The sequence below is a fragment of the Moschus berezovskii genome, chromosome 15 (genome assembly GCF_049115385.1).
Source record: "Moschus berezovskii isolate FMDL1 chromosome 15, NW_MosBer_1.0, whole genome shotgun sequence".
NCBI lineage: Eukaryota > Metazoa > Chordata > Mammalia > Artiodactyla > Moschidae > Moschus > Moschus berezovskii.
In genome coordinates, this window is record NC_142474.1 from 6,115,163 (window position 1) to 6,138,455 (window position 23,293).

Sequence of the window (23,293 nt, forward strand, 5' to 3'; positions counted from 1 at the left end):
GGATGAACAGCTGTCTGACTGTGTCTTTCTGTCCAGCTAGGTGTCTACCTGACTCACCTGTGCTGACTGAGCAGGGGACGGACTCTTTTTCTGTCTCCAGACTGGCTGAGTGGTTGCAAAACTGAATGGCTCCCTGTCTGACAACATCGACAGAGCTCTGACTAAAAGGATGACTGATTGACTGACTGACTGTCTGACTGAGTGTTGTATTTCACTAATTGAATGCATAACAAGTTGAACATCTCCTTGTTTAAACACCTTTGTGAGTGTCTGACTGACTGGCCATCTGTCTTCCTGGGTGTCTGACCCAATGGTTGAGTGACCGCCTGATGATCTGCCTGCCTCCATGTCTCTCTGACTGGCTGACAGTCTGTTGGGCTATCAATTTTCCAGGGTGTTTGGCTGTAATTAGATGTATGACCAAGTGTATTTCGTCATCTCCTGGTCTGACTGCCTGCCTGCCTGGCTGGCTGTCTCCATGTCTGACTGGCAAGAGGGTTGACAGCCTGTTTGTCGATCTGTCTGCTGATCTGTCTGTTGTATTTGACTAATAGATGATGACAAAGTGTCTGTCAGTCTTTCTGTCTAACTGACTGAGTGACCGTTTGTCTCTCTGTCTAACTGGCTGACAGTGTGCCTGATCAAATGGCTGAATGACTGACTCGTATCTGCCTGTCTCTGTGTCCAACTGACAAGATGGCCGACCGGGTGACTGCCTGTTTTTCACCTCCATGTCGCACTGACTGGCTCACTGGATGTTTGACCCTTGACTCCCCAACTAGGACACAGCTCACAGGCTGTCCCAGGTAGTGACAGAGCTTCAAGGGCACACGGCTGGAACACCCTCAGCCCACCTCAGCAACCACGCTTCCCGCCATCTCTCCACATACCACCCCCATGTAACCCCTTAGCCCCCACCACCCACAGGAGCTAAAGTCCTCTCCCCTCCAAAGGAGGGAAGGGAACTGGGTGGGAAACTCAGCATCTGCTCCATCTCCACGGTTTCAGAATGTCTGCGCTCTGGGCGGGGGAGGAAGTCATGACGAATGTGTGTCCCTCACCCCACTCCCGCCCCTGTTTTCGGGGAACCCCCAGAGGCCTTACAGAGGAAACAAGCTTCAGGGAGCTCACAGGGACATGCCCCCAGTGAGCTGAGCACCGCCCCGGCCTGCCACCCCTGGAGGAGGGGGATCCTTTTCAATCTTTACACACGGGCGGGTTCCCAGGCCGGCCGGCCGAGGGGCAGACAGCTGCCCCCGGGGAGACAGAGTCCTTCCGCCAGCAGCCCTCCTCCTCCCACAGGGAGCTCCACGGCCCCTCAGAATGGAGCCAGGCTATGGGGAGTGGGTCAAGCTCAGCGGAGAAAAAGGAGGGCACTGTCCTTTCCCACTGGCGGAGCTTCCTCCTGATGACAGAATTCTCCCAGCTGCGGGGCGGCTGTCTGACCTCCCTTCCTTAAAGACAGAGTCCTGCCAATGGATTTTATTTCAGGGTAATTACTATGCATGACTATTGGAGAAGGAGATGGGCAGGGAGAAGAAGGAGGGGCTTGAGAGCCTTTGGATGTAAAGGGGCCTCCCAAGAATCTAGCTCTAAATCATGCCTTCTTTAGCTTCTTCAGGGCCAGTCTGGACGATGCTCACGCAGGTGAAGGGATTGATTGGTGCAAGCTCAGGGGATGGTGGGACGAGGGCATTCTGGCAGATCTCCAGACCCCTGGACGGTAGACAGCAGCAGCTGTCTGCCTGAGGCCAAGGTAAAGTTCAGCGTGCGCCCAGGAGCAGGGCTCGCTGCCTGTGACCAAGGTCACGGCTCACCCTCGGGCCAAGTCAGGGTTGACTCTGTGGCCAGAATTCAGGATCTGTCAGTGACCAGTTTCCGGGCTCAAGCAATGAGCAAGATCAGGATTGAGATTGTGACCAGGACCAGAACTCAGGGTGATGAGGGTCAGGGCTAATTCTTGACAAGGATCAGAGCTAAATCGGAGACTGAGGTCAGTGTGTGACCTGGATCATAGCTCTCAGCGTAAGACTAGGTCTGTGACCAGAACCGGGGTTCAGACCGTGACCGAATTGAGAGCTCTGTTGTAAGAAGGGTCAGGGCTTAGACTGGGATCAGGGTCATGAAGGAATCTGTGACCAGAATCAAGATTCAGTATGACCAGGATTAGAACTTAGTTTGTGACCCAGGGCAGGGCTCGTGTAGGGGCCGGAAGTAGATTCAGTCTGGATCCTTGGGCTCTAAGAGTCAACTCAGGTCCTTATCCCTAAAGGACAGGCAGGCAGAGGCACTGTGAGTTCCTGGTGGTTCCTGCCCATCCTGCTCCCTCCTGCCCCTGGGCTCCGAGGGCAAATCCAAGGTGCCGTGTGCGCCTCGGGGTCAGGTGAGCTACAGAGGGGTGCTCCCTCGTCCTCGTGTGTTCTGCTGGAGATGGGACCAGAGAGCCATCCTCAGGCTTGGAGGAGGGTGTAGAGGCAGAGGAGTGCCCCTGATGAACAGGGAAGAGGCGGGAAAAGAGAAGAAAGTCATGAAAGGAAGTACTTACAAGTTTGGGATCTAGAGTAGACAGCCCAGGTTTCGGTTCTGCCACTCACCAGCTGTGTGACCTTGGGCAAGTTACTCAGCCTCTCTGTGCCTTTGCTTTCTTATCTGTAACTGGGGATAAAAATCCTGTTGGCTTCATAAAAGTGAAAATGTTAGTCACTCAGTCGTGTCCAACTGTTTGCAATCCCATGGACTGCAGCCCGCCAGGCTCCTCTGTCCATGGGATTCTCCAGGCAAGAAGACTGGAGTGGGTAGCCACACCCTCCTCCAGGGGATCTTCCCAACCCAGGAATCGAACCCAGGTCTCCTGCATTGCATGCAAATTCTTTAACGTCTGAGCCACACTTTAAGTCCACTTGTTTCATGCTTTGAAGTAAGGATTCAGTAAATTAATACGTGTAAAATGCCAACAGAGTGCCTTGTTGTTGCTCAGTCACTAAGTTCTGTCTGATTCTTTGTGACCCCATGAACTGCAGCACGCCAGGCTTCCCTGTCCTCCTCTATCTCCCAGAGTTTGTTCAGACTCATGTCCATTGAGTCTGTGATGCCATCCAACCATCTCATCCTCTGTCGCTCCCTTCTCCTCCTGCCCACAAAGTGCCTGGTAGGTTGTAAGTTCTGGGTTTTAATTGTCTTAGTTCCAAAGCCACACGGGGCCACACCCTGTGAACAGCCTAGGAGGAAAGTCCTATCAGAGGAGAGAGGGCTTGAGCCTAGGCTCCGGACCCCTGACCAACTCCCCAGATCTGTAAGCCCTGCTTCTGTTAAGTTCTAGAGCCTCTGTAATCTCCTGGACACCACCCTAGTATCACGAATAATGCTGGTAGTTACTTCTCCAGTGGATCTGTGCTCCCAGCTATAGTATCTACCCCTTGAGGGCTGGTTTCTCATCTTTCCTGCTTAACACTGTATTCTTAGCACCCAGCATAGCAGCTGCACACAGTAGATGCTCAAGAAACAGTTACTGAATATGTGATCATAATAAAGGCATCCAGGCGCTGGGCTTTGCCTCTGATTTTTTGATCCAATCTTTTAAAATCTGATAATTCAAATGAATGCACCTACCCAGTGAAGACTAATTCTAACGATACCAAAGGGTATAAATGGAAAGATAGCAACCTCACCCCAACATCTCCAGGCTCAGAAGGAAAAAAAAACATTTTCTTGTACTTCTTTTAAAAATCTTTTTCATGTGTTTGTTTTCTTCATACTCAAACATTTCACAAGCACTTCAGAAATAAGGATTTTTGTCTGTTTTGTCCACTGCTATATCCCACTGCTTAGAACAGAGCCTGGCAAGGAGCAGGTTTTCAATAAAGGTATGTTGAAAGCTCAATTTTTTTTCTAATACCAATGGAATTATGTCATACATCCTGCTCTGTACCTCGCTTTTTAACTATTAATAAATTAATAAACCTTACAGCTCTTTCCATGTCAGCAAAAACACATTTACCTCATTTGTTCTTAATGGCTACATAATCTTCCAGGACATGGATGAACCATAATTTATTTAAGTAGACCCTCCATTGAGGTAGTTTCTGTTTTTTCATTTTTCTTTTAATTGAATGTAATTTATTTTTGACTGAGCTGAATCTTTATAGCTGCGTGAGGGCTTTCTCTAGTTAAGACAAGCAGGGGCTCCTCTCTAGTTGGGGTGCGCAGGCTTCTCATTGAGGTAGCGTCTCTTATTGCAGAACATGGGCTCTAGGGCTCTCGAGCTTTAGTAGTTGTGGCTCACAGGCTTAGTTGCCCCGGGCCATGTGGAATCTTCCCAAACCAAGAATCAAACCTGTGACCCCTGCATTGGCTGGCAGATTCTTAACCACTGGACTACCAGGGAAGTCCTGGTTTTCATTTTTGTGATACCACGCATTGACTCTGCAAGCCGTTGCCTTTGATTCTGACTAAAACAACATCTCAGAGGGGTTGTCACTTGCCCTAGCTCACCCAGCACACCTCCAAACCCACTCCACCACTACACTGAAGCCCACTACTGAGTTTTTCCATCACCAATCTCAGAGAAAGCTGCCCTGCAACACTTTGATCTCCTGCACAGGGTATGGACCTTCAGCAAGGGTCTCCCAGACTTTGCAATGCTTCCCAAGAGCCTAATGTGGGTTCAGGAGAGTAAGAATCCCTAGATGGACCTGGGTTCCATTCCTCCAGAGCTGTGGTTAAGGCAACAGTTCTCAGCCAGGGGTGTTTTGCCACCCAGGGGGCACTTGGCAGTGTATGGAACATTTCTGGTTATCCCACCCAGGACGATGGGTGCTATTGGCTTCTAGTGGGTAGAGGACAAGGATGGTGCTAAGCATCCTCCAGTGCACGGCCCTCTGGACAAGAAAGATCCAGCCCCATGGTGCCTTGGTGGAGAATCCCTGTGTGAAGGGCATGGACTCTGGCCCAGACTTCCTGGAACCAAAGGAGGTTTATCAGCTGAGTGATCTTAGGCGAGTTGTTTAACCTCTCGGCGCCTGTTTCCTCATCTGCAAAATGGGGATAAGAATAGGCACGCTCGGGACTTCCCTGATGGTCTGGTGGCTAAGAGTCTGAGCTCCCAATGCAGGGGCTGGGTGTGATCCCTGGTCAGGGAACTAGACTCCCACAGGCGGCAACTAAAGACCCTGCGTGCCCACACTGAAGATTCCATGGGCCGTGATCAAGACCGGACACAGCCAAATAACAAATAAACGAGCAGTAAAAGAAGAGGCCCTTGCTTCCAAACGTGTATGTTTAGGTTTGTAGAGCACTTCGGCAAGAGCTTACCTATGGTGAGCTCTCAGGATATGAGACCATAATTGGAACGCTTGCCCTGAGAATCTAGGTGTCGGAGTGAGCTGGAGGAAGACGTGCTCTGTGGCGAAAACAGGGCAGCCAGGCCGTTCCCCGCTCCGCAGCCCAGCCTCCCTCGGGGAGTGTGACTATAGGCCACAGATAGAAATAGAAGCCCCTGGATGTTACCGACCTCTGACCCATCAGGAATGGAGGAAAAACTGCTCAGGAGACTTTCCATTCTGGGGGCTGAAAAAGCAGCTCCCAGGGGACCCTCCGATGGCGGGGATTTTCCAGAAGCTGAGCATGGAAAGGTCTTAGAGACCAACAACCCCAAACTATCAATTTTACAGATGGGAAAACTGAGGCCCAGAGAGGGGGTAGGACTTGCTCATATAGCAAGGCAGTGGCAGATCTGAGCAGCTCCACCCAAAGGCCCTTCTCAGGCACAGACCAGTATCCAGGTTACAGTCATTCTTCCCTCTTTGATGAGAGGCTCTGGAGTCCAGCCTGCCTGGAAAGAAATGTCATATAAGTGTTCACAAGCACAGCTTTGACCTCGGACAGACCTTGGTTCAAATCCCAGTTCTACCAGTTACCTGCCATGACCTTGAGTAGGCCACGTACAATTCTCTGAGCCTCAGTAAAATGGGCATCAGCATTTTTTGTCGTTGAAAGGGTTAAGACAATGCCCGGGGCCCTGGCACATTGCTGGTGGAACGCAAATTGGCCAAATTTCTTTGCTGAATGATCTGACATTTGGGAACACTTAAAAGGCATCTAGGGACTTCCCTGGTGGTCCAGTGGTTAAGACTCCACGCTCCCAATACATGGGGCCCAGGTTCCATCCCTGGCCAGGGAACTAGATCCTGTATGCCAAAACAAAGAGCCTGAGTGCTGCAACTAAGACCCAGCTCAGCCAAATCAGTAAATAAAAATAAATATTTAAATTAAAAAATAAATGACATCTGCCATTTCTACTCCTGGATCTCTTGGAGGGCATGGCAACCCACTCCAATATTCTTGCCTGGAGAATCCCATGAACAGAGAAGCCTGGCAGGCTACAGTCCATGGGGTTGCAAAGAGTCAGACATGACTGAGTGACTGAACACACACACGGAACACACACACATACACAGCTACGCCCTCACATGTGGGAAATACATGTACTTGGATAATCTTTGCAAGGTTGAGAAATGTGGCCTAAGAGGGGACTGATTGAAGGACTTATGGGACAAGAATGCAAACTCTTAGACACAATAATTTAATTAACTTTGAGACTTTGTGTGTACTGATCTGTAACAACCTCCAAGACATATCATTAAGTGGATAAGTAAGATCCTGAAGAGTAGGTATAAAGAGTGCTACCTTTTTGTGGAGAAAAAAGAATATGAAGTGAAGTGGCTCAGTCGTGTCTGACTCTGCAACCCCATGAACTGTAGCCTACCAGGTTCCTGCATCCATGGGATTTTCCAGGCAAGAGTACTCGAGTGGGTTGCCATTTCCTTCTCCAGGAGATCTTGCCGACCCAGGGATTGAACCCAGATCTCCCGCATTGTAGGCAGACGCTTTACTGTCTGAGCCACCAGGGAAAATATAAATGCTATGTGTGAATAGTACGTTAGTCAGGAAGGCACGCAGCTGCAAGGAACAGAACATTCAGCTAACAATGAATGAACAAACACAAATAAAGTCGAGTTGGGTAGACCAGTGCCAACCCAAACTCCCAAGGATTCAAGCTTCTTCCTTCTTCCCCATTCAGAGTGCGTGGCTTTGATCCTTGTGGTTTCAAAATGGCTGCACTGCCTCCAGGCATCGAGTCCACATTCCAGGCAGGAAGGAAAATGAAGGACAAAGAGCAAAAGGAAAATAAAAAGACAAGTCTTCTTTTCTAGGTGCTTTGTCTTTGGGGGAGATGTAGAAAGGGATGCCTTGCCCAGAGACTTTTGCCTACATTTCATTGCACAGAACTGAGGGCTGCTCCTGTTTGGGATTCTGTTAGTAAGCTGTATTGAGTAGGGGTCCACCATCCATAGCTCATCACTGGAAGGATCCATAAGAAACTGGGAACTGTGCTTGGTTTCAGGGAGGGGAGCTGAACCACAAGGGATGGGGACAGAAGGAGATTCCCCCCCTTTACCTGTGTGTGTATCATCTTGTACAGTTTTGATTTTCAAATGATATACATGTATTACCTTCTCAAAAAATATTATTTATGTAAAAATGTAATTTAGAAAAAAGGCAATGTCTACAAAATGCCTGGAGTCTACAATGTCTACAAAAGGCTCTCAGTAAAACTGACCTTCTATTTAGGCACTTGTTTTAGCATCAGGTGTGGATTAGATTGCCAGGTCTGCCACGTCTAAGCTTTGTGATCTAGGGCATGTATGTTCATCTTTCTGTGCTTCCATTTCCTTGAACAAGATACAGAAAAACACAATCTTTGAGCGGCTGGCAGAGAATTTCTCCCAGGAGCCCAGGGCTTTTGGGGAGACCTCTTGAAATAAGTGAGCTTCTGGAGGCAGTGGGGATGCAGCCAATGTTTCCCAGGAGGGGAGTAAATTATGCTTTGTGAGATAAACAGAAGAATTGCTGGTGGGAATAGGGCATTGTTGTTCAGCCGCTCAGTCGTGTCCAACTCTTTGCAACCCCATGGACTGCAGCACACCAGGCTTCCCTGTCCTTTACTATCTCTCAGAGTTTGCTCAAACTCATGTCCACTGAGTTGGTGATGCTGTCCAACCATCTCATCCTCTGTTGCCCCCTTTTCCTCCTGCCCTCAACCTTTCCCAGCATCAGGGTCTTTTCCAGTGAATCGGTTCTTTGCATCAGGTGGCCGAAGTATTGGAGTTTCAGTTTTAGCATCAGTCTTTCCAATGAATATTCAGGATAGATTTCCTTTAGGATTGACTGGTTTGATCTCTTGCTGTCCAAGAATCTTCTCCAGCATCACAATTTGAAAGCATCAATTCTTTGGCGCTCAGCCTTCTTTATGGTCCAACTCTCACATCCATACATGACTACCGGAAAAACCACAACTTTGACTATACGGACCTTTGTTGGCAAAGTGATGTCTCTACTTTTTAATACACTGTCTAGGCTTTCCATAGCTTTTCTTGAGTGCCAACCATGTGCCAGGCCCTGTTCCAAGTGCTCTTACATACATTTGCTCACTTAACCCAGACAACAGTCATTCAAGGGGTCTATTACTATTACCATTTTATAGATGAAGAAACTAAGTCTGGGGACTTCCCCAGGCAGTCCAGCGATTAAGACTGAGTTTTGAATGCAAGGGGCGCATGTTCTACCCCTGGTGGAGAAACTGGGCTCCTGCATGCCATGTGGTGCAGCAAAAAAAAGAATAAAGAAACTGAGTCTGCAGTTAAGTCTGCCAGAATGCCAGTGCTGGATGGAATTGGGCTTCTCATGGAAATTGGTAGTAGAGGCTGAGCCAGGGCCCAGGCAGGGACAGGACACTTGGTCACAGGAGAGGGACACAGCAAGGATCCTGAGTCTCTGCTTTCATAGGAGTTTTCAGGGTTCTGAGTAGGGTCTGTGAATTGGGTGTTGAGCTTGGACAGTGCGAGGAGTTCAGACTGGTCGTTGGGTAGGAGGCCCCCTCTCTAAAAGTCCCTGCAGATGTCAGGGCTGTAGGGAGGTGCAGGCAAGACGAGCAATGGGACGGTGCACTCCACACCAGCCCCTGAGCACTTCCCACACCTCCCCTTTCAGCCCCCAGGCCAGGCCCCATCATCTCTCACCTGGTCCATCATGGTAGCCTCCTCCCTGGTTTCCCAGCTTCCCTCCTGCCGACTTCCACCCCCAAGTCCACTCTCCACCCCCAGCCAAAGGGCTTCCATGAACACCTGAGTCAGAACCCACCCACCTCTGCTCTCAACTGCCCCACGGCGCTCAGAGTAAAGCTACCAGCCTCAGCCTACCAGCCCCTCCATGATCCAGCCCCCATCAGTTCTCTGGTGTCACTTCCTGTCACCCTCTCCCTGACTCCTCACATTTCAGCCCCACTGGATTTTTTTTTTTTTTTACTTTTTTTTTGGCTACACATGATTTTAGCTGTGACACGGGGGAATCTAGTTCCCTGACCAGGGATTGAATCCAGGCCTCCTGCGTTGGGAGTATGGAGTCTTAGCCACTGGACCACCAGGAAAGTCCCCAGCCCCACTGGATTATTGCTCCTGCCTCAGGGCCTTTGCACTTGCTGTTTCTCCAGGTGCTAACCCACCAGATATCAGTGACTCCCTCCACCTCTTCATTCAGGCTCAAATGTCACCTCAGAGTGGCCTTCCTGAACTGCAGTGCCTCTCCCCTGCCACCTATCCCTGTCTTCCCTTCCTGCTTTATTTTTCTTATCTCCACAAGTCAAATGACACTTTTATTTGTTCCCTTGTCTCCTTCTTGTTAGCTTCCTGAGAGAGCAGGCATTTTGTTTTGCTCACTCAGCTCATAAATATATCTATCTATCTGCATACACATCCATATACATATAACAGCTCTGTCAAGATATTGAGATGTGTAATTCACCCACTTAAAATGTACAGTTCAATCATTTTTAGTATATACAGAGCAGTGCAACCATCACCATAATCAGTTTTAAAGCATGTTAAAAATAGTTTATTTTGGTAAGAGGAGAACCTTGCTCACAGAAATGCTCTATCATTTTATTTTTTTGGCCGCACCGCACAGTATGTGGGATCTTAGTTCCCTGACCAGGGATCGAACCCAAACCCCCTGCCATGGGAGCATGGAGTCTTAACCACTGGAGCACCAGAGAAGTCCCTGAAGCATTTTTGTCATCCCAGAAAGAAAACCCGAACCCACGAGCGACCACTCTCTATTTCCCCACCCCCTTTCCAGCCCTAGGCAACCACTGATTTACTTTCTGCCTCTGTGGTTTGCGTCTTCTGGACATTTCACGTACGTGGGGTCACGCAGTAAGCAGCCTTCTGCGTCTGGCTTCTCTCAGTGGCGTAGTGCTCTCGGGGTCCTTTCACGTAACGTGTATCAGCAGCTCATTCATTTCGATGGCTGAGTAACATTCTGTTGTACGGAGGATGCTGCGTTTTGCTTATCCTTCATCAACTGATGGGTATTCAGGTTCTTTCTTCTCTGTCTCTGATAAATAACGCTGCTGTGAACATTTGTAAACAAGTTCTTATGTGGACATAGGTTGTCAGTTCTCTTGGGTATATGCTTAGAAGTGGGATTGCTGGATCATTTAGTAACTCTGTGTTTACCCTTTCGAGGAGCTGCCAGACTCTTTCCTAAAGTGGCTGTGCCTTCTTGCATTACCACCAGCAATATATGAGAATTCCAGTTCCTCTATACTTGTTAGTCTGTTTTTTTTTTTTAATTCTAGCTATCCTAATGGGTATGAAGTGGAATCTCCCATTGTTTTTTTAAATAATTTTTTAAAAATTTATTTGACTGCACTGGGTCTTAGTTACAGCTTGCAAACTCTTAATCGCAGCATGTGAGATCTAGTTCCCTGACCAGGGACTGAAGCCAGGCCCCCTGCATGGGGAGCGTGGAGTCTTAACCATGGGACCACCAGGGAAGTCCCTTCCCAGTGTTTTTGATTTGCCTCATGATGGCTAATCATGAACATTACTTGAGTGAACTGAATGACAAAATCTGCATGGCTCAGCCAACTCAATTGCTCTCCAGATTAGGGCAGGGCTGAAGTCTGATGCTAAGAGGTGCCCCACCCCTGCAACACACACACACACACACACACACACACACACACACACCTTCACCAGCCAGGATCCTGTCTGAGGCTGGCCAGTCTCCAGGGCAGCCCTCCACTCTGACTGGCAGGAGTGGCCAGCTTTGGGGCCTAAGCTCTAGGAAGCATCACCGCAGTCTCCCCCCCAGTATCGCAGAACCAGGACTGGGACTCCCCTCCTTCCATCTGCTCCCTAGCTGTTGTGGGAGCTGCTGCTACCTCCTGAAAAAGAGTGAGGCTCTGACTTCTGGGCCCTGGGACACCATCTGAGCCCTGTGCTGACTCAGTGAAGGGGGAGGCCTCAACGTGGCCAAGACTCAGCCCACGGAGCTCTCCCTGTAGTGGGAGAGGTACATAGTGCGCACGTAGACGAACATGTAAGGGGAATTCAGGAAGGGATACGTGCAGTGAAGAAGAGCGGAGAAAAGGGAAGAATAGAGAAAAGGGAAGCTGAGTGACAAGTAGAGAGGCTGCCGATTTAGATGATAGCAATAGTACTAGATGTGGCTTCCCAGGAGGCTCAGTGGTAAAGAATCCACCTGCCAATGCAGGAGATGCGGGTTCAATCCCTGAGTTGGGAAGATCCCCTGGAGAGGGAAATGGCAACCCACTCCAGTATTCTTGCCTGGGAAATCCTATGGACAGAGGAGCCTGGTGAGCTACAGTCCATGGGGTTCAAAAGAGTTGGACAAGACTTAGCAACTAAACAACAATAGTACTAGACACTTCTATGGTGTTTACCAAGGGTCAGGCGCCATTCAAAGCAGTTTACATATATTTCCAAGTGAGGCAATCAGAGAAGCCTCTTTGTCACAGAGAAAACAGATCCTGCTCCCCAACCCCTGCCACACACACACACACACACACACACACACATACACACACATATGCTTCATGGGCATTGACTTTAAACCAGAAAAATAAGGAGCCATGTGAATTGCAGCATGAGGGTGCTCCAGAAGAGAAAGCAGCGAGAACAAATGTCCCGGGGTGGAAACGCACTTAGTTGTTTCTAGGACTAGTAGGGAGGCCAGTGTGTGGGTGTGGAAGCGAAGGGAGGGAGCAGGAGGTGAGGTCAGCAGGGTTGAGGGGAGGTGCAGATCAGGGTAAGTGACCCCGCAGGGAGACCTCTAGGGAGAACCCAGATTTGAACCCAGCTCTCACGGCCTGTAGCCCAGGGCTCTCTCAGGGACCACACACTCCCCTTCTATCACACTTGCTCTCTCCTCCACTCCCAGGAGAAGGCATCTCGTGGGGGTCTGTAGCTCTCCTGCCCAGAGGTTGGGAGGACACATGACCCTCTTTTCCCAGCCCTGTTGGGGCCCAGCATCAGCCTTCACTGGAGCCCAGATCCTCTTCTTGCCGACTGCATGGCCTTGGCCAAGGGACCTGACCTCTCTGGGCCTCAGGTTCCTCCTCTGCCAAATGGAGATCTCACCTCAGAAGGTCTGTGTGAGAATTAACATAGGCTGAGATCACGACTTCCCTGGTGGTCCAGTGGTTAAGAATCCACCTTGCAGTGCAGGGGATGCGGGTTCGATCCCTGGTCGGGCAACTTAGATATCACATGCCACGACACAACTACTGAGCCCCTGAGCTCTGGAGCCCAAGCAGCACAACCAGAGAGTCCATGCAGTGCAACAAAGAGACCCCACATGACGCAAGGGAGATTCCGAGTGCTGCAACTAAGACCCGACACGGCCAAATGCAGAAATGGATTGTTTAAAAATACATTCATATGAAGCTTTAAGAAAATAGGGTGAGATAGACCCAGTGCTTAGACCGACACCGTAAATGCTTAACAAATCTGGCTTTTATGATTTCAACTGCTATTTCATTTTATTTTTACTCCTGTCCTATACTGTGTGTGATGGGCAAGGGTGGGGGTGCTTCTGGTCGGCGTGACTTGGAGCCAGGGATCTGAGGACACAGGGAGGAGGGGGAGGGTCCAGGGCACAGCCCCCAGGAGGGGTCTCATCTGACATTGTCGGCCCAGTGCTCAGAGCATAAGTGAGTGAGCTGTGAGTCAGGAGGAACTTGCAAGGGCACTTCCCTGGTGGTCCAGTGGTTAAGACATCCCCTTCCAGTGTGGGGGTTGCAGGTTTGATCCCTGGTCCGGGGAGCTAAAATTTTACTTGCCTCATGACCAAATAAAATAAAATAGAAATAATACTGTAAAAAATTTAATACAGATTTTCTAAAATTTGGTCCGCATAAAAAGAAATTTTTTTAAAGACACTTGCAGGGTACCTACGATGTGCCAGGCCTGTGGCTAGGCATAAGTAGAGTGGGGATGGAGAACCACGGAGTTAGCATCACTGCAGACACCTCCCCCTCCCACTGCCACCCCCACCCTCAGGCCAGCAGCTCCAAACCGACCACAGGCACTGTCTCGAGCTCCCAACTCCTGCAGTAGCGCTGGGCTCCATGCTCAGAAGGGCCCCACACTTTGTTTATGCTCTGCTGTCACTGTCTGGAAAATCATAATAATTTCTGAACAAGGGGCCCTGCATTTTCACTTGGCACTGGGTTCTGTATATCAGGCATCCAGCCCTGGCTGACACGGAGCTGAGCTAGAAGGCCCCCCTTCCCTTGCCAGAGCCAGCCAAGTGGATGCTTGCTTTCCGTTGGGATCTGGAGACATTATTTGCTCTCTCTCATCAAGCACCTTGTGCGTTTCCGCGGAGGGTCAAGAGAAGTGTTTGTCTTTTAGAGGAACCAGAGAGCCCAGGAAACAGAGAAAGGGCAGCACAATGCTCTAATGGGGAGGAGGTGGGGGCTGCATAGTGTTGGATATGACTTAGCGACTAAGCAACAGCAACAAAGAAAGATGGGGGGCTGATTACCAGGGACTTTGTCCCCTGAGATTTTTCTGTAAATCACACCTCTGACTCCCAGGACCCCAGAACCTCCTGGAAGGGAAAGGAAATACCACTGGTCAGCACCATTTTGTGCCCAGAGTTTTCCCTAATGTTATTTCACAGATCCCTGGTCGGTGACCTAAGATCCCTCAAGACATGCAGCACAACCAAAAAAATAAAAAATTCATGGTCTTCCTTCTAATTATAAAGAAGTGAGAACACTGGGGAGAGATCCCTAGAATCCACGTGAGCCCCACCACACTCTGTCCCTCTGGCGTTTCATAGAGAAGCTGGCCCTGGCAGGTGTAAAGGCAGAGAAAAAAGAGAAGAGAGGAGCGGGGAGAAGGGAGAGGAAGAAGAAACATCAAGGCTGCAACAAAACAGGGTCGGCGGCAGCCAGAACTTCCGCTCTCTGCCCGAGCATTCGCACCCTGGGACTTGCCTCCCCGGATACCTCCCTCTCCCTGACCACCTGGACTCACCTCCTCTGGAAGCTCTCTCTCTCTTTTTAATTAATTTACTTATTTTATCACACTGCATTAGAGGTGGGATCTTCATTCCCTGACTGGGGATCCAACCCACGTTCCCTGCAGTGGAAGGCCAGGGTCTTAAACACTAGACCACCAGGGAAGTCCCATCTCTGGAAGCGTTGTCTTCCCAGCCTGCACGTGTCTGAAGCTACATCTAGATCAGCCCTGTCCCAGGACCCCCACCCGACCTGTTCTAGAAGCCACTACCCCGCTTCCCAGATTGGACCTGGGTGTTCTGATTTATGCCATCACCTTGGCAGACACACCAGTCATGCATCCAACAGCACTGTTACCTTTTGCTGCCATCAACACGGCTCTTTACTCCCGGTAAAATGACCTTAATTTATCAGGCATTATGACTAATACCAGATGATTATGGCCATTAATATTTATGGTTTTCAGTCCCAGGAGGGGACTTGGGTGCTAATTGGCACTCTTCTCTTTGCTTCTTTTCTCAATACGGCTGCCGATTTCCAATGTCCTGGGTTTCAGCTTCTTAGTTTCAAAGGGAAATTTCGCGTGAGGTATTTTCTTATTTCTGGATGATTCTGTCATTCCATTCCCTCATTTCCTTCTGATCCGCTAAGCAGTCTAGAAACATGCTGGATGCACTGGGGGCTCCAGGATACTGACAAAGGGCTGAGGTCATGGCTGAGCGGAAGATGGCTGCGTTGAGCTGCCAGGAGAGGCAGTGCTTTTGCCCAGAGGAAGGGGAGAGGAAGGGAGACAGCAGGGAATGTGTACATTTGCCCAGAAACAGAGCCCTGTCTCAGACACCCACGCCTTCCTCTATCTCTAATCAAACACTTTCTGGTCTTTTTATATAAGGTGGAATCTAAATCAACCCCTCCCAACACCCCATCTCTGGGTTGGTTGAACAAACGGGAGTGCTTGGGGGCTCAGATTGGAGAGGACAGATCACACTCCTCCTCCTTCTGGCTCTTAGGTTTTGGGGGTACTGGGAGCTGATGTTGCCTGGGCTAAGAGAGGTGTCCTTTGTCATTTCTCTGTTTCGAACGGAAGATGTGTTGCAAATGGCAGCCTGTTGCCATGATCACTAAGGTGCTTCCTTCTGAGGGACGGTGGGGAGTGGCCTGCCTGGGGGTCCCCAGACGGCCTCGCCAACTCCCGTTTGGGCCCCATCTGCTGGGGCTGGACTCTCATCTCAGAACGCCTTTCTGGAGCTGTAGGCGAGTGAGGTGCCAGAAGCCCCCTGGGCTGGGATGGAGCGCTGGTGTCCGGACGGAGGCCGCAGTCCAGCTCCGGGAAATGGCAGCCATGCCAGAAAATGGGCACAAAGTACTGCCAAACCTTCCGATTATCTAAATGAGAAACTTGGTTTATAGGCTCACTCTCCCAGTTACTTCTATTGTTGGCAAAGACGGCACATCGTAAAATGTTTAAGTACAGCGTGGGCCAAACAAAACACGTGCGTGGGCCAGCCGTTTTGTCTGGCCGGTTAGTCCCACGACCAAAGTGGAGAAGCCCAGCCCTGTTCCACGCGCTTTTGGGGTCGCGAAGTCAGCGAAGCCAGGAAGACCGCTTTGTGAGGAGACACTGGCAGGCAGATTCTTAGCCACGGCTCCACCGGGCGAGTCCCTCCCTGCTGGGGTTGATCCTGGGCTCATAAAGGGGCGCGTGGCCTGCGTCTGCCCCCAGCTTGTTGAGTGCGTTTGAACTCTCCGCCCTCCCAGGGTTTCCCCATCCGTCTGTACCATGATGGGACTGCATCGTTTCAGAGGGTCTGGCTCAAGCTCACTGGCTGCCCCTCCTATGCTCCTTTCCTCTGTGTGACACGATGTCCACTCTGTGTGATGCCCAGAAATTTCCAGAGATTTCACAGTCAAGAGACTGCTGCCTCCGTCCGCTCATGTCTTCATTACCAGTGACCTGTCGAACAGCCTCTGTGACGGTCGCTGAACTGGGAATGGGGATAAAGCCCTAAGGAGGATGGGCAAGATCCCTGCCCACATGAGCTCACCTCCTGCTGGTTGAGGCAGGAAAAATGGAAGGGTCATCTGCATTTCTGCTGAGACACTGGCAGGATGCTAGGCTTGACTCATTACCTGGATTGGTTTGGACGATGGCTGGTCTTTTCAGACTCAGCTGAGCTCTTATAGCCTGCAGGAAACCTTCCCTAACCATTTTTCACCCCTCTTCCACCTGCCGCCCCCACAAGTCAGGATTTGCCTCTGATTTTTCAACTTCAGCCCTGTTGACATCTGGATAATTCTACAGTGGGGGCTGTCCTGTACACTATAGTATGTTTAATAGTATCACATGCCTCTACCTACTAGATGCCAGTGGCATCCCTGATATGCCCTCACAAACACACACACAATTATTGCACCAAAAATGTCCTGGAGGGGAAGAAAATCACCTTTGGGTAAAAACTGCTGGTTTGAGACCATTATGGTGGCCCCATTCCTTCTGTCAGTGATCACTTAGATGTGGATATGTGATGCCACCCATCAGATCTGCTGGGACATTTCTGGAAGGCTTGTCATCTATTTCAGAAAATGACAGGAGGATGAGAAGGACTTTTTTCCTGTTCTTGATTGTGGTCATGTCTTCACATGATGGTCAAATGATGGCAGCCACTTTGGGTCCATGAGGTGAGTGAGCCCAGGAAAAAAGCCAGTCCTCTGAGGTTGGTATAGCAGATGGTAGAGAACTTGGATCTCTGATAATATTGTTGTGAACCTCAATGATGGGGTAAGTCTATCTCGGGACATTTTGTTATGTGAAGCTATAAATCTCCTGCTTGTTTGACCCTTTCTTAGTCAGAATTTTCTACTTCATGAACCCAGAGCGTTTCTCACTGATAAATCATGCTTTAGACCTCATCTCACATGTCAACTTCCTCACAGAGATCTCCTCTGCTCCCTGGTAGAAATTAGGTTGCCCTTATTATTCTGAACTTTCCTCTGGTGGCATTCAACCCAGTTTGTGTTAATATTTTGTGCATCTGTTAAGATTCATCTTCCCCTGCTAGTCTGTGAGCTCCATGAGGACAAAGAACCTGTTTTATCTTTTCTTTTCACCATACCTGGTGACTAACACAGTGCCTGACAGGTCGGAGACCCTCGATATATTTTTGTTGAAATAATGAATGAATGGGGAAATGGGTGGGCATATGGATGGAGATACGAAAAGGTGTGTGTTTGAAGCTGTGCCTGTACACTTTGGTGGGGAAGTCTTCTCAGGTCTGCAAACCCCAAAGCTGAACCTAGAACTTCAAAAATAAAGGGGGGCCCTGAAAAGCATCTCATTCAGCTCTGAAGAAAGCATGCTTGTGAAATCACATCATGCAAATGCTTCACAAGACATCAACAACCTTGTCTTCCTTGAACCCAGACATCAGGGTTATTGGAGAAGTGGCTACAGAGGCCACACTGCAGAGCAGCCTGCCGGACAGGGGAAGGACAGAGTCAAGGAAAGCAGCACAGATCTAGCCTAGAATCCCTGGGTGGGTGGGGGTCTGAGAAAAGCTGTTTGGCTTTGTTCAAGTGAAATCTGATGAAATGCGGAGAATCATTCTATCAGAGGCAGTGAGGAGTGTTCTGGCTGAATCGCCCATCTGGACAGTGAAGGGGGCAGTGAGCTGGGATTTTGTGGTTCAGATGGGGACACCAAGGCCCACAGACAGCGAGGAACTTGACTGGTGTTCCCCAGCAAGTGGCCCCAAGTCACCTGGCTAGTTGCTTGTGTTGTGCTGTAGCTGAAAGCATCACACCCTGTGTGATCTTGGAAATCACTTCCTTTCTCTGAGCCTCCATCTCTTTGCTGGGATAATCGGGGTGGCGAGGTTCTCTCGAACTAAGCAAGGCTGTTGGGTGGCTTCAGCAAGGCATCAAGGAACAAGCCCACAGGTGAATCGTTGGGGCTTGGGGTTGGAATTCTGTCTTGAAAGCCTTCTTGAGACATCCGGGAAGACAGCATGGGGCTGCCTGAACTGGTGATATTTTCTTATTTGTGTGTTTCCCCTTCTATCTAAAACTCTGTTGTCATGGAAATGCTTCTCTTGGTATTTTTCAAAAAATGGTTTGGTTGGGATGTAATTCATGGCATAAAATTCACCCATTTAAAAGGTATAACTCAGGGATTTCCCTGGCAGTCCAGTGGTTAAGATGTGAGCTTCCACTGCAAGGGGCGTTGGTTCAATCCCTGGTCAGGGAACTAAAATCCCATATGCCTCAAAGTGCGGCCAAAAAATACATGAATAAAATAAAACCCTGTGAACCTATATATTTTTTAAAAGGTATGACTCAGTAGTTTTTAGTGTATTTGCAGAGTTTGTGCAGCCATCACCACAGTCTAATTCTAGAACATTTACATCATCCCCCAAAGAAACCCCATACCCATTAGCAATCATGCTCCATTCCTGGGTTCCCTCGGCCCCTGGCAACCAGTAATCTGCTTTCTGTCCATTTAGATTTGCCTCTTCTGGACATTTCCTATAAATGGATCATACACCAGGTGGCCTTTTGCGTCTGGCTTCTTTCACTTAGCGTAGCGTGCTCAAGGTTCATCCATGCTATAGCAGGTATCAGCACTTCATTCCTTTTTATGGATGAATAATATCCCATCGTAGGGATATGCCACATTTGGTGGATCCTTCGTCAGTTTGTAGACATTTGGGCTTTATCTACATCCTGGCTTTTATGACTAAGGCTGCTATGAACATTCATGTACATGTTTTCGTGTGGAGAGAGGTTTTTTTTTTTTGTTCTCTTGGATCTATACCCAGCAGTGGAATTGCTGGCTCATATGGCAACTCTGTTTAACAGTTTGAGGAACTGCTCTCTGGGTCTCTCTCTCCCCAGACTGTGGAGTAGAATTCAGGTCAGAGCTGCTCTTGTGGGTCAAGGCTTTTACCTCGTAGTTGGATGTTGCCAAGGTCTCTTCCTCTGCTTGAATATTCTAAAGGGATCCCACAGTAAGACATTGTGGATTCAAGTCTGCTACCTCAAGGTTGTGTGATCTCAGGTAGGTGACTAAACCTCTCTAACCTCCATTTCCTTCCCTGCAAAATAAGAAAAGATGCCATTCCCAGCTTGAAAGATAATTATGACAGTCAAAATGAGGACATGTGTGAAAGAAGTATTTGTAAAAGCTAAAAACAGCTGTGTGTTACTGTGCAGCTGCTATGCTGTGTCCAACTCTTTGCAGCCCCATAGACTGCAGTACTCCAGTAGGGATGTTATTTATTCATCCAGCAGATATTTATCAAGAGCCTATTATTTGCCAGATACTATGTTATGTGATGAATATGGATCTGTGACCAAGGCAAATAAAACGCATGCCCTTTGAGATTTTACATTCTGGTCTTTTCAGATTGTGGCCAGCCACTCTATAACCTTGAGCAAACCATGCCCTGCTTCCTTTTCAGGCCTCAGTTTTACCACCTGTTAAATGGGTATGCTGGATACACCCAGGTGCAGTCCATCAGTAAATGAACCATACTGCATGGACACAGACTCCCAAACTGCAGGGACCGTCTTTAGGAGACAAGGAGAGTGGGCTCTTCCTAGACATTCAGAATAGTCACAGCTGGTCCATCCAGGAAAGGCGTGTGGGCTAGAACAAGCTTCCTTCCCCCTCTCTTCCACATCTCTGGGACTCCGTGACACCACCATCCCCAGGCAGCTCCCAGCCTAACAGGCGTGATTCTGTGACATCTGGCTGGCTCTTTCCTGTAGTGGAACCCAGCCTGGTGGTCCAGACTTGCCTGCTGGCCACAACTGAGAAAGGGGACCTCTGGGAGTGTGTGTTCCTCACGAAGAACAAAGATGTAGGCAGCAGTCTAAAATAGATGCGGAAAAACACTGCTTTTTGTTTTCTCTCTGGAAGGGTGGCTGAGTGAGCCACGGCAGGGGACCCAGAACGTCTGTACTGAAAACACTGTTATTATAAGACAGTGAGAGGAAGGAGCCAGGAGGGGCTGATAGAAGACACCACCCTTATCACCCTTGTATGCGCTCCAGACGGGGGTTTGGCCCCAAGAGAACCCCGAGCCAGACTTGATACCAAGAGTGATTCTCATTCCTGCTTCCCCACACGCCTGCTGGCTCTGACCGTGTCCCCTGCCTCGGTCCACAATCTTCTGTGGCTCCCCGCTACCCTCAGGAGAAGCTGAAGGGCTTAACAAGGCATTCAAGGCCCTCCAGGTTCTGGTCCCAAGTGACCTTGCTGGCCTCTTCCCACTCCAGGCTACTTCTTGGCAGTCCTAGAACTTGCCCTACACTTTCATGCCTTTGCTTACCCACTCCCTTCACCTGGAACCCCTAAATTAGTCCATCAACTCAATTCTATCTAATCAAAGCAAAACAATTTCTATGCCCCACTCCCTCCCTCCCAAACCAAGCTTAGTGACCTCAGCCTAGAGACTTGGCTCGAGTGGTCAGGTAAATGACTGAAGGTGACCAAGTGGGGTGCCCAGCAGACAGAAATTCTCAAGCTCAGTCTAACGGAATGGATGCTTCTCAGACCTCCCCAGTTGCTGAGATGCAGGAACATGTAGCTTGATCCTCCAGTTTTGCAAGAGAAGTTGAAAATTGGGGTTATAAAATGAAATCTCCTCAATTTTATGAATGTTAGCAACTAATTCAATGTTTTGGAAACACTGTTTAGACCAAACAAAATGTATCTATGGGCCAGATTCAATTTACAGGCCACGAATTGTCAATTTCCCTTTCCTGGCACAAACAGAAGAAGCTAAGTCACAGTGTGTTACATGTCAACAGTTTCCAACCTTTTAGGCAGCAGGGGCCGGTTTTGTGAAAGACAGTTTTTCCACGGACCAGGGGAATGGGGAGATGGTCGGGGGTGATTCAAGTGCGTTACATTTATTATGCACTTTATCTCTGTTATTATTACATCAGCTCCACCTCAGATCATCAGGCCTTCAGTTCCAGAGGTTGTAAGTGATACAGACATATTTGGCCTTATCCTTGAGGCGGGGTTGGGTGCTCTCTCCTAGGGTGGTCTTAACAGTATCTCTCTGAGATGAGACTTGTGCCAAGACCTAAAGGGAGTGAGGGAGTCAGGTTGTGGTTAATCTGGAGGAAGAACTTTCCAGGACGTCAGAACTGCAAACGCAGAGGCCCTGAGACAGGAAAGAGCCTGGCGTGTCTGAGGCGTAGCAGCAAGGCTGTGCGCTGGAGTCGAGTATGACAGGAGGAGAGGGGCAGGGGATGAGGCGCGACCACCAGGTCCACGTCTATACACGGCCCGTGGGAGCCTGACTTTAATCCAGAATGAACAATGAAGGGAACGAATTGATGAATGAATGGGTTCCAAACTGCTCAGCGCAACATTCACATTTGCTGTGGGAGTGTGGGTGTGGCTTCAGAATTATGCTGGAAGATGTGGGTCTGTGGTTAACATCGCCAGGTTGCCACCAGTCTGGAGCTGTTTCAATGGTGCTTGATTAGAAGCCTCAGATGGAGAGGGGTCTTCGTGAGGGTGGGTGTATATGAGACAGACAGACAAATGGAGAGGATCCAGGCAGAAAGAGATGGGGCTCACCAGAGTGCCCGTTTAGTACCCTCATCCCAGCAGGCCAGGGATACCAGGCCTCCAGTGGGGACTCTGAGCTCCCCAGCGTGCCCATGAAACTTCTGATCGCCAAGTCCTCAGGACTCCTACAGCCACCCCTGGTGAACCCACCGGTGACAGCGTGTGGCAGACCCGCTCCTGTCCTTGGCCGCACTTGGCCTATGAGACTATTTTCTGCCTTGACTCAGGCACTGGCATCCCAGCTGCTGGCAAGCGAGTCTGGTGGGGTTGCCATGGCGACCCTCTGGCATGGATTCCCAGAGATGCTCCCTGCATCCTCCCTGAGCCTGCCACTGCTGATTGCTGGGGGAGAGCGTGACTCACCGTTAAATATATCGCGGCCGTCCCAAATTGGCGGCTCAGCCCCGGCAGCCGGATGTGGGGATAGGCAGCATCTGGGGGCGTGTGGGGTTGGGAGGCTGAGAGGCACGACCTCCTGTGCATCTTCAGAGCCTTTGGCTCCTGTCACTCCCGGGCGGTACCTTCACCAATCCCCTGCCCAGATCTCCTGCCTTTCCCAGTCTGTCTGGGTTTCAGTCCCAATTCCATTCAGCTGCTAGCCGGGTGACCTTGGACAAGAAGCTTTCCTTCTCTGGGTCTCAAAGTCCTTATCTGTAAAATGGGGGTGATGTGAATGCCAATGGTCGAGAACTGTGCAGGGTCTGAACTTTCACTTGTCTTGCAAGCTAACAAGTGAGCCTGCCACACTTGTGGATACTGGCAGGAGACATGAGCTCGCTGTGTCAGAGATAAATGACTATTACAGCCCAGCAGGTGGTATGAACTTCATGTTCCCATCAGCCTTCTTTGCCCCCAGGTTCGGTGGGAGCCCTGCAAGGTGCCCCAGATGGCTGCTGCACCACCTGGACTTGTCACAGCTGAGGATCCCCAGGCTTAGGAAACCCCCAATTTTATAAGAAAGCTGCTGGCAAACCGGCTCAGCCTTTGCCCTGGTGGGAGACCTCATCTTTATTATACTGATGGGGAAACAACTCTCACTGTACTATTTCTATTTTCCAAGGCTGCTGGCTAGACATCCTTGAGAAGAGAGTCCAGAACAAGGCTCTCATTGTCTCTTGCTCGGAAGACAGGCAGTCATGGAGTGACCTGTGGGGAATTGTCTCCTGCATCAGTCTGTAGGGCCTTTGGGAGAGCAAAGGAGTTCATACATGTAAACTGCTTCACACGGCCACCTGGCGAAGAATAAGCACTTAATAATGTCAGCAGTTATCATATGATTCTCAGCTTTCATTGTTGTTTAGTCACTAGGTCGTGTCTGA

The 23,293-nt window shown here is 49.6% G+C and overlaps 1 protein-coding gene across 1 annotated transcript in view; it reads left to right on the forward strand.

Annotated features, from left to right (window-relative positions):
* The window catches only part of KCNB1 (potassium voltage-gated channel subfamily B member 1), a 119,295-nt gene that overhangs the window by 34,273 nt on the left and 61,729 nt on the right, over positions 1-23,293 (forward strand). The gene's annotated exons all lie outside the window — the stretch shown is intronic.